At 42.2% G+C, this 10935-nt stretch overlaps 1 long non-coding RNA gene across 1 annotated transcript; it reads right to left on the bottom strand.

Moving 5' to 3' along the window:
* Nucleotides 1-1848: 1848 nt before the first annotated feature.
* LOC124478152 lies at nucleotides 1849-10478 on the bottom strand. Its single transcript, XR_006957210.1, has 3 exons — nucleotides 9987-10478; nucleotides 2024-2200; nucleotides 1849-1905 (listed from the first exon to the last, which is right to left on the bottom strand). It is a non-coding gene; the product is annotated as an uncharacterized LOC124478152 (long non-coding RNA).
* Nucleotides 10479-10935: the final 457 nt, after the last annotated feature.

The raw sequence follows: 10935 nt of genomic DNA, 5'->3' as shown, positions 1-10935 counted from the left end.
AATTATAAAAATGTGTATGCTTTGCAATTCCTTATTGCCTAGTAATGAATAAGTATAGCCGCTAAATTACATTTTAGCACAGGAGCCCGTTTGTGTATTGATATAGTTGGCTGTTTGTACAGCCACAGTAATTCATCACATATGCAAACGTTGAAAAACTGCCTATAGTCATCTTACATTTTTAAGATAGAGCACCCGCCCCAAGCCTTTATGATGAATTATTATGTTTAATGTTATTTTTTAATTATTTCATTATGTGAAATGTTGTTTCTCTCCTTGAACGACGAGAGCTGTTGTTGGTGTGACCTTTTGGTGGATTCCCTAGACATCCTCCCGCCTGCAGTCATTTGCAGTTCAGTATGTCACAGCCGCATAGTAAACATTTCAAAAGGCTAGCTTGTGTACAAAGTGTCGGACAGGCATTTTATATCCACAGATTGTTAACATGGTTGTAATTATAAAAGGTTGTACGGACGAGCATCAGTGGTTATTTTGTCTATCCTTCCACTTTGGATTAAGACTAAAATAAGACAATGTGCTCATGTTTAAGAGCATCTCGCTAGTGGAAGGCGTGAAAGCCCACCCACGGAGCTGAGGCTGAAATCTTTACCCTGAATCCTTTTTTTCTGTTCGAGTTTCTGTTCACATTGTATTGTGTTCCCATTGTTAGCACAGCTATACAGTAGAATTATATAACCTTTTTCAGTCCACATGAATGTACTTAAAAAAATTAAGCCAAGTTCTCACAATGCGAGAGCACAATCCGGACCTTTCACAGCTTGCAGCTGAAAAATGCGGAAAACAATTATATACTTTTCTATGCATTGTGTATGCCATTCGTTTTTCTTTTTTTATTCAAGGAGGTGGATTGTGTGAAGGATTAGCATTGTGAAACCATACACACTTCCCATAGTGGCACTGTACAATAGGTTTAGGGGTGGAAAATGCTATGACATTGTACTGACCTTGAACTGTGCATCTACAGGAACGCACGCACATGGTTACTAAGAGAGGTGGCATCAAGAAGGTAAGGGTTACAGATAAGGTCACTGGGAGAAACTTTAGGCTACTAGAAACACACTTTTCAGGCTGATTTTGCCCTTACAACCCAACTTTATATATTTATTAAGGCATGAAATACTCTAGGAGGCTATTAAATCACAGCCTGAAGTTATTAGATCTCTGACAGTGAAAACAAGCAGTCAAGATTCAACTCACTGAGCTACACGCAGGTAAAAAAAATAAAAATAAAAAGGTTTACAACATTCGGCTCTTTCCCTATGGCACGTGGGACAAAAACAGTCTTGACTAAATGAAAGCCCAGAGGCCTCCTGAGACTCGAGGCCCAGACACATGCACGTGCGCCATGAGGAAAAAAAGAGACAGACATCCGTCCCCTGTTGGGTTGTGACAGTACTGTACAAGCTGTCCTGATGCAACCTAGCAGATGGAGAACGCTCGCCGTGGCGTTGCTCTGCCACGCGACCCTACGCAGAGAGGGAGGCAGCGCAACAAACAGCCGGAAGGATCTTTCAACGGGATTCTTTCAAACCTCACTGACAGCTATGTGGATACGTTAAGTAAAGCTCCACATGGATGGCTTGCATCTCTTCTGTTGTTGAGCACTCAACTGTTTCTTATGTTGGCTGCATATATCTCCTGCTTTAAATACTATATGATGTTTAATGCATGGTCAAAGTAATATGCCTTATTGGGGACAGTGGGGCTTTTGTGGGAGGCATTAAATTGTAACCATATGACAAATATGACTTTTGCTTTTGTTTTTCAAAACAATCATACAGGCTTTAAGAGCAACCACAGTTCTGTTTCCATGGCAGCATACTTTACCTTGTACTTCCCTGGATTCCATACCTCACCACAGGCAGAAAACAGTCATGAGATTTTCTGAAATACAGAACAGGTCGTTTATTTCTGATCAGGGCATCACATGTAGGAGGAGGCTGGTCCTTGCCAAACAAATATTTTGTTTGTTTGTTGTATTGACTGGCTGTACTGTGCACACCTTCAAGTTGCTCCAGGTAGCCTCGGAGAATTCAACAACATGGACTGCTCTCCAAGGTGTTGGGTTGAATGAAGATCATGCCTTGTTAATGTATGTACTATAGAAACTGTTAAACTTAGTGTGATGTCATGCCCATCCCAATCCCAGAAGGCACTGGGGCTTCTTGGGGTGATGGATCTGAAAGATTAGTCAAGAGAAACAAGGGATTCAATTCTTACACCTACATCTCTTTAATCTTTATAGTACCAAACTAACCTACTGACTTTATAACATTTACAGACTTTTAAGTCCCCAACAAAAGCCAAAATGAAAGTTGATGTCAATTATTAGTATGGAGACAACAGCAAAGCTATTTCCCTGGAGGGATTCTTTTCACAACTAGGTTTCAGAACATGTCACTGCAACAATAACAGTAAAAGACGATGTTCTATGTTATTTTTGTCAATGTATTAAAATAGTATGCAGTTGGGGTTATTTTAGAGAGTTAAGTGTGCCTTCGAATGTGTTCTCCAACGGTTGTTACCCGACTGCTTTGAGAGTACACGTTTTCTTTTTTTTCAAAGCACTCGACCAGTCTTGTTCCCCCTCTCTCAGGAGAGGGGATGAGAAAATCTCAGCTGTGGGAGATTGTTCATTAAGACCGGACTCCTTCATACATTCAAAGCTATTATAAAGCTTGTTTCCTCTGGGACAAACCATGGAAGTCGCATTATTCAGACTTTTCACACTTCACAAAGGTTTATCATGACAGTTCTATGAGTTTCTCATTCAGCAGTCGTCCATGTGGAAAACACTGCCTTCTGATCTTGTTTTGTGATTTCATGACTTGTAGTTGCCACAGTGTTTTTCTTCAGGTTTGTTGAGGTAACAAGAGCAAGAAAGACAAGAGATATGGACATCACATTGTCATGCTAATCACCACACTACTGTTGAATACATGGTGCATATTGATGAATCATGCAAGCGTTTAGTCCCCCCATAATCCACAGATATCCCAGACTAGCTAGCTGTCGCAAGTTGTTTTATGGGCTATTGCACAGCCAGCCATCTGCACAATGACAAATTTGTCAGGAAGAATGTATTTCATCACTGGATGAGGTCATGCTATGTCTTGGTGACAAATTCTTTAGGTTTATTCCATAAAGGCAATCCGCATTTTGGAATAAATCACAAACCACTTAGTAACACAATACCAATTTGTGAAAGGAGAAAAGACACTTAGAACTTACACACAAGCATGCAGGGAGTGTCCACTGTAGATTTCTTCCCGGCATTTTACCATCCCATAGCACGGACCAGCCACATCAAGGTGATCAGGGACCATGTAGAAGTGCCCAGCTCATGCACAGCCAAGGACATGGACAGGAAAGCAACCTGTTTTGCATGTTTTTATGTTGAGGCATACGAGCATGGGGGGAACACGGCCAGGGAGATGGTGGGTGCCCCAATGGGCAATCAAACCCAGGACCTTTTTGCCATGAGGAGACAGTGCAGAGCAATGACCACTCTCAGTGCAATCCACTTCACTTCTGTGTGCCTGCTTCCAGTCCTCAAAATCAATTAGTGTCTGCCTTCTGTTTTAGATGTGACAGTGCTGCTTGACTTCCATCTTAGCAGTTTCCTTCAAATGCACCAGGCTACTCCTCTACCACTTAATTTCACAAATTTTTCATCAGGGAGGAGCTCTTTACACACCAAATTCATTGTCCATTGACCAACTTCCCCAGAAGGCCAGTCAGGGAATTGTGACTGTCGATACCTGGAACAGAGATAATAAACTCCCCTAGTTTTCCATTGAAGATGGACCAATGCTTTCATCAGCACATTGAACTTCTTCTCCACAGAACACATTTTTTTTCTCTCACAGACCATTTATTCAAGAGTCAACGTAGAATTTTGATGGTGTGAATTGGGCCTGTGTCTACTTGACACGGTCGAAGAGTACAGCAACTATCCCCCTGGAGTGGAGTTATCATAAACTAATGTTTCAATTGGGCTTCCTCCTGTGCTTGTTCAGATGCTGGGTTGTAGAAGCTCATTTAAGGCCCCTCTGTCTCCACAGGGAGCCAATCTAATAGCTTCAACTCCACTCTCCCATCTCTCCTAATCTTGGACGTCTAATCTTTTAATGGCTGCTCATGCTCTTGTCCTCCATTACCCTCCCTCTCCGTCTCTCTCCATCTCTGTCTCTGCTCCTCTATATGTCTTCCTCTCACATCTCTCTCTCTCTCACACTCTGTGTGTGTCACCTCTTCCCCCATCTGCGCTTGTGGTGAAGGACACGAGAGAACAGCTGTCACTAACTGAGAGTGTCTGTATAATGAGCTCAAAGACTGGGCCACAAAATGGGGTGTGACTGCTGACCATGTCCCGCAGTTGCTGGAGACTCCCTTTGTAAACCAGGTACACGGGGGACGCAGGCAGTACAGGGGCAGTACCGAGATGGTCGACCGATCGAGCTACCAAGCCGGGTGACGGTATCATCCAGGAGATGGAACTCATTCCCAGTTTGTGTTTTGCACGTTCCTCACTGCCAGGAGAAAGATAATTGGCTGGCAGTTTTCCACAGCTTCACAATTCAATTTTTTCAGGATGGACACTTGCAGAGCTGCCAGGTTCCAAAAGTACACCGGCTGCCAGAGCACCACGAGGATACAGGTTTGCAGACGGGTTAGGGAAGTGCCAAGAGGCAAGAAAGAGGCTATGACTGGTGACTGACTGGCTGACTGACAGGCTGACTGACTGGGTTAGTCAGAGGCAAGACGAGGGCAATTTGACAGCTCATGCCAACATGGGTGCTACTTTAGGCGTGTGATTTTTTCATTCTAGTCTCAGAGTTTGGGTACTGCACACGTTCTGTGTGGTTTAGGATTGTGAAATGATTTGTCAAAACTCTTCACACAGTCAGCAAAACAGAAGTGGACGTGGACCAAACTGAATCATTTTTTATTGATTTCACGCAAATTGCATTCAATGATCACATTCTCCCAAATCCCTGAACTCTTTTCTCATTCATACTCCACCACCTGCAAAACACAATTGTATTTGCAGCACATTTCTCCAAAACTCTTTACAAAACATTCCAAATCGAATTATTGCACGTCATGCATGTATTTCTGCAGTAACCAGATCGAAACATAAAAAATCTAGATATTTACTTTACCAAGTGCATGCATGTACCCTGTTCTGAGCATTGTCTCCATGTCCAGCTAGGACGTTGAGTGAATGGCCCCATGGCTTTAGTGTTGTCCCCTAGGTATGTGTGTGTGTGTGTTTGTGTGTTTGTTACATGCATACAGCGTGTCCACATCTAACTGGGACAGAAGCCATGGGAGAGTTGCTCTCCAGCTGCTCCTTCTCGCCTCTGTACCCCAGGGTTCCCCCTCTTCCTCTGGGGAACACCCCGCACACTCCAGCCTCCTCTCTCAGTGTCACAACAGATTCTAGCCAGAGGGGAGCAGAAGACAGCAGTGGAGTTCAGGAGGGGCTAAATGTGGATAAATGGCAGATTGGAACGCCTGACAGACCAGACTAGATCCTCCTAAAAGATCATATTGAAAATTCAAGCCTAGGGCAAAGAGTTGAGTCTCAATTGAAAAACTGAAAGGACAGTGACTGAATCTTTTATTGATTTATAGTGCACAAAATATACCAGAAATGGTGAATGTTTGTTTCCCATTTGATTGTAAGATATTTCAGAGAACCTGATTTATTGGAAGAGCATGCCAGGAATGTACATAAAAATGAGGAATACATAAGCTTGGTGTTATCACTCACTACACAGATGTCTACCACCAAGCAAGAACACAAAAAATGATATTGCACCTGGAATAGGATTTTCTTTTTTTACTGGTTGCTACCTTCCTTTGGTGGTTGCAGGGGATTTATAAACTTTGCAGTAGAGGAATGGAGTGGACCGACGGTAACTCTGAAAGCCTGACATGTCTGTGATGGTCACTATGGTGTAAAACTACTGGCGCAAAGGTTCTCAATCCAGTGCCTTAAGATACTGTAAGACTCAGATATGTGAGTCCATGGCCACTCTGCAGCTTCTGTGTAATGTCAGTCCTCGTTTGCTGATTGAAAGACTGTTTGACCTTGTTGAACCACAGAAAAATCTATTTACTTCTGTCAGATATGGTCTTGTTTGAACGAATGAGAGATGCAGAAGTAAAATAGATTACTTGTTCAAACCGGAGTGTTTGCCCTCCGCCTGAGTGCTTTAAGGCGGTCCTCGTTTTTTTCACTGCCCCTTCAGTCATACCTGTCCAAATCTGTTTCTACCAAAGCATCTTACATAATTACATTTATCTCATGAATGACAGTCTAGCTTAATTTGAGTAAAAGTAAAGACTAACCATAGCATTGTAGCAAACCTGAGATCTTTTCTATTCTTTTGACCCAACCTCCTTTTGTACAAGCAGCTGGCGAAGGTGTTCAGTGCAAGAGTAACGGTCAGCATGGGTCCCCAGCAATGGCGGCTGGTGAAAATTATTCTAGGTGGGGCTGTGAAATATTCAGTAAATTCGGTAACCATCCTAATACAATTTAACACAAACTGCATGATACGAGTTCTCTGTGAAATAGTAATTATGTAATTAATGCACACAGCTATAGGCAAATGTCCACATTTGTGGACTATAAATATCATTACACTCAGTTCAGAAATATTGAAAACCACTGACATCTGGGCACTTGAGCCACTCTGCCTGGTATTATTAGGGAACACAACACAACCATTACTGTAAAACTAAATATTAAGGATTTATATATGAATTTAACACAATAAATTATCTTTGATAGAACGTGCCTGTTCTTATCCACTTCTTCGTTGTTTCTCCTCACCTCAATCCGGTGACCTTTGTCCAGTTGCATAGCGATTGTCTCTGCCTAGCATGCATAGCTTGATTGTATTCTCCATGTGTGCCTTTGTGCACTTGTTTTGTTTTCTCAGATAAATGTTTAATGTCCTCAACTCCTGTAACAGTCCATGCAGTATCTGTTCCGAATGTTATAAAATAATGCATTGACATGACCGTGTCTAGCTAGCCAGGCCTTTCTGTTGTAGCTTACCAATCGTGGGAGAAACCTCTGAGTATGATTTACCTTTACTCTTTTCGCTCGCCTGTTGTGTAATTTTGATGTCAGGTTGGGCCAAACTCTTTTATTTTTATTTTCTCCACTAAAGTTCTAGCCTGGCTGCCAGCCCAACTTTTCCCCGCCCACAAAAAAATGTGTTCGGGAAGCTTGGTCTGGAGGGTCTCATAATGGGGACAACTACAGAAAACCAGAATCGGGACGGACCAATGAAATTGCCAGGGCGGGCTTTATACGATGATGGACAGATGATCAACAGTAACGTAATCAACAACGAAAGAGCGCTTGGGTTGAATTTGTTTTCAACAAACAACATATTACGTTGCTCTGATTGATTGTAAGGTCAGGGTTAGCAACACTTTTTACCAGGGAGGGCGGCGCCCTAGCGCCCTCTATTGACCAGCCACCACTGGTCCAGTTGGGTGTCACTGGTTCTAATGACAGCATCATCCATCACTGTCATTTAAAGACTGTAAGAGACTACGCCAATCCAAACATGCTTTGGTTTTGCAAATGTGAATCTAGTGTACACACCATGAACCTAAAGGTCATGCTAGTGTGAGATGACTCTTCTAAATGTCCCTCGTGATTGTTGGGGCTGCACAATTTGCTTCAAATAAGGGTTGGATTGAGGGATGACATGTTGCTACGACTAGGGTTAGGTTTACCCCAGCAAAATGGTATTGAGACAACATGATTGCACTTTATTGGATCTAAATCAAGACCATTAAATGTAACTGCATTTTGGTTATATTTGGTTTGCTTCAACATTCTTCTCATTCTTTTGATCCCAGACTCCATTACTGCAATGTGTTTTTATTTTGTGCCTCTAAAAGCTTAGCACAGCGTTACATGACACTATGCCTATAGTTGAATTTGTTCAGTTAGTGCTACACTACATTGCACATGCAATTCCAAAGCATGCTTGGAAATTGAGCACAGGCTGCACATTTTTGAAAGAAGGTGAGAAGGTGGTTGCGATGGCAAATGGAAATGGCAAATAGGCATAGGGATATCTGTAGTTTCAGCATTGAAGTACACCCGGTACATACTTGAGGTATATGATGGTCATTTCTGTCAGGCATTCTTTTTCAAAAACCTCTGTACAGGACCAATTTTTGGGCCCCACTCCAAGTGGTGGTATGCTGAGGAAAACATAGCTTTGACCTTGGTTATGAAACAGTCCACTTACTGCTGTATTTTTACATTGTTTTCTATGATTACTATTCAAGCCTCTGTAACCAGCAGACGGAGAGAGAAGAGAGCTGACCTCTTTGTGGCGTGGGCGAGTATTACCACATCACGAGTTAGTTGACAAGAGTACTGAGGTTCAGTTTTCCCTTTTTCGAATTTCCAGGCGAAAGAAAAAATCTATTGGATATTTTTAAAAGTGACAGAGCAGTATTTTGTAAAAGTGAATGATGTAAGCCAGACATGCATTTGCTTGGACATTCACATTCATTTCACACCATTGGAAATACAACTCCAGTTTTCTCATTAGAGTTCATAAAATAGGTCTTAAATCCTAAATGCTTGGATAACCAGGCCGTTATCTGTAGAAACAGCAACAGTCTGACTAATGGCTGTAAGCAATAGAAGTTGCTTACAGTAAGTCACACATATCTGGGGGTCTGTGTTTACCATTTATGTCACGTAGCAATAACACCTTCCATAAAAAATAACAATGAAATGCAATTTAATTAAAGTAGCAACAAAACTGAATTGATCAAACCAGGTTTTATAAGAAAGAAATGTATTATAAGAAAGTATTCATATGTATTAGTCATCCACAGTTCTGAAACTTACATGCATGCATGCCTGCAGTGCAGTTTTATAGGCATGTGAAGCTCTGTGTGACATTGCTTGTAAAATAAGGACTTCACCGTTTATGTGATTTGAATTTGATGCAGGTTGCAAAATCTTTTGCACTATAATAAATATTGTGCCAATAAACATTGGTGGTCCTGTATAAACCTACCTGTGTGAATCTTTGTAGGATTTCACAGACAACCGTGTAGTGAAATGATTATAATGACCACTGACGCATGTCTGGATTTACAGAAAACCCAGCATGTTGAGTAAAGTGCTACGATTGATCAACAAACGTGTATTTCCAGGAATAATTTCTCTGGGTGTGCCAAAACTGTAGAGTTGACATACGGGAATGTCGCTGTAATTTCTGCTGGTATCACCAGAAGGATGTTTATGTCACAAGATTGACATTTAGAGTATGAGATTATGTGAGTGCTCAAAATCAATAGCCCCCATGTCCCCAAGTCTTGTCACAAGCCAGTCTCTCAAGACAGATAGATGGGCGGGCAGACAGAGTGGTGCCAAGGAGAGAAATGTCAGTCTTGTTGTGCCAACCAGGGAGAGGACAGAGGCGTCACCAGCAAAGCATCCTAGAGGGTAAACAGTCCTGCAATGGCAATTAGACCCAGAATACATCATCACAAGAAGCCCTGACTGGAAGTTCTGGCTAGTTAGCCTTCAGTGTGATGCCGGTGAGTCACGCAGACCGGGTCTCCCCTTTGCTGTTTATGCAATATTTACCCATACTCCCCAATAATCTGTCTGCAGAAAAGGGGTTTGGGGTTAATCATACAAACAAAAACACCTGATCGCATTGCCTTTTAAGGATTGTCATGGGTTATTTAATAGGAAATGGGGGCATCATTACAGGGCTAAAAGGACATGATCCCAAAATATTCTTGGCACTTACTGCAGGTTGGTGTTTCTTGAGATAGACTTCCTGATGTTTGGGCTACAGACATTAGGGTGGGTGGGAACATGTAGCCCCAAGCTTATAGAAATACAAATAATTGATGTTGAACAAATGTGCAGAAAAAAAATTCTAGACACAGACCTTTTTCTGTCTCATAAATGACCGTTGTGAATTTCATCCATGCTTTCTCTCCGTGAGCTCAACGTGAAGGAGAGGAGAGAATCAATCCCAAATCCGTAGCTCCAGGAGACTATGCCCACGCTTTAGTCCAGGGGCTTTGCCAGGCATGCACAACCACACACTCTCTTATGATGGAGTAAATCAGCTTATTATTTTCATTTCTCTGCCTCGCACATATCCAGTTCTCCTCAAGGCCAGTTCCTGGTGTTTACGTGAACACAGCACAATGATCTTGACAAGCACAACCCATATTACATTTGTCTTACTGAGAACATCGCTGTACGGTAAATATGCAAATTACAACCCTGTCTACTGTATGCTATATGCTAGTATCTTGCATATCACAGTAAAATCCCCAAAGACTATTTCAGTAAGTTAGGCAGTGTCATCTGGGTACAGTATACTGTTTCATATCAATATATTTCACTCTTCGTATAGAAAGCTCACCAGAAATATCCCGACTGAAACATTGGTGGTTTCTCTGAGCACCTGAATCACACTGCAGCTCGCCTCAGTGAGGGGGAGTGGTGCACAAAACCTGATGCCCTCTCCTCTCTCTAGGTAGGCTACACACCACTTCTTCTTCCCACACACACCAGAGACAGAGAGACACCGAGAGACGAAGAGAGAGAGAAACGAGAGATTTCAAAAGTGTCGACAAAGAGCCAGAGAGAATCTATTCTCCGGGCTCGCTGCAGTATCACGGATCGGTGTCTTGCTTTTCTTTCAGGAGTGAAGTAGAAAGAGGAGAGCAAGACCATTGGCCTGGAGTAGATGGACCTCTGCAATACATTCTGTGACAGATGCTGTAACTCGATATAGTGAAGGTTGACCTTGGTCATTTATACAGTTCTACATTTAACAATTCTAATAGATGTACTTCAGAATTGTCTGGGTTTAAAGTGCCCTG

The sequence above is a fragment of the Hypomesus transpacificus genome, chromosome 15 (genome assembly GCF_021917145.1).
Source record: "Hypomesus transpacificus isolate Combined female chromosome 15, fHypTra1, whole genome shotgun sequence".
NCBI lineage: Eukaryota > Metazoa > Chordata > Actinopteri > Osmeriformes > Osmeridae > Hypomesus > Hypomesus transpacificus.
Note: the sequence above shows the minus strand (reverse complement) of the source record. Positions and strands in the feature narration are given on the sequence as shown.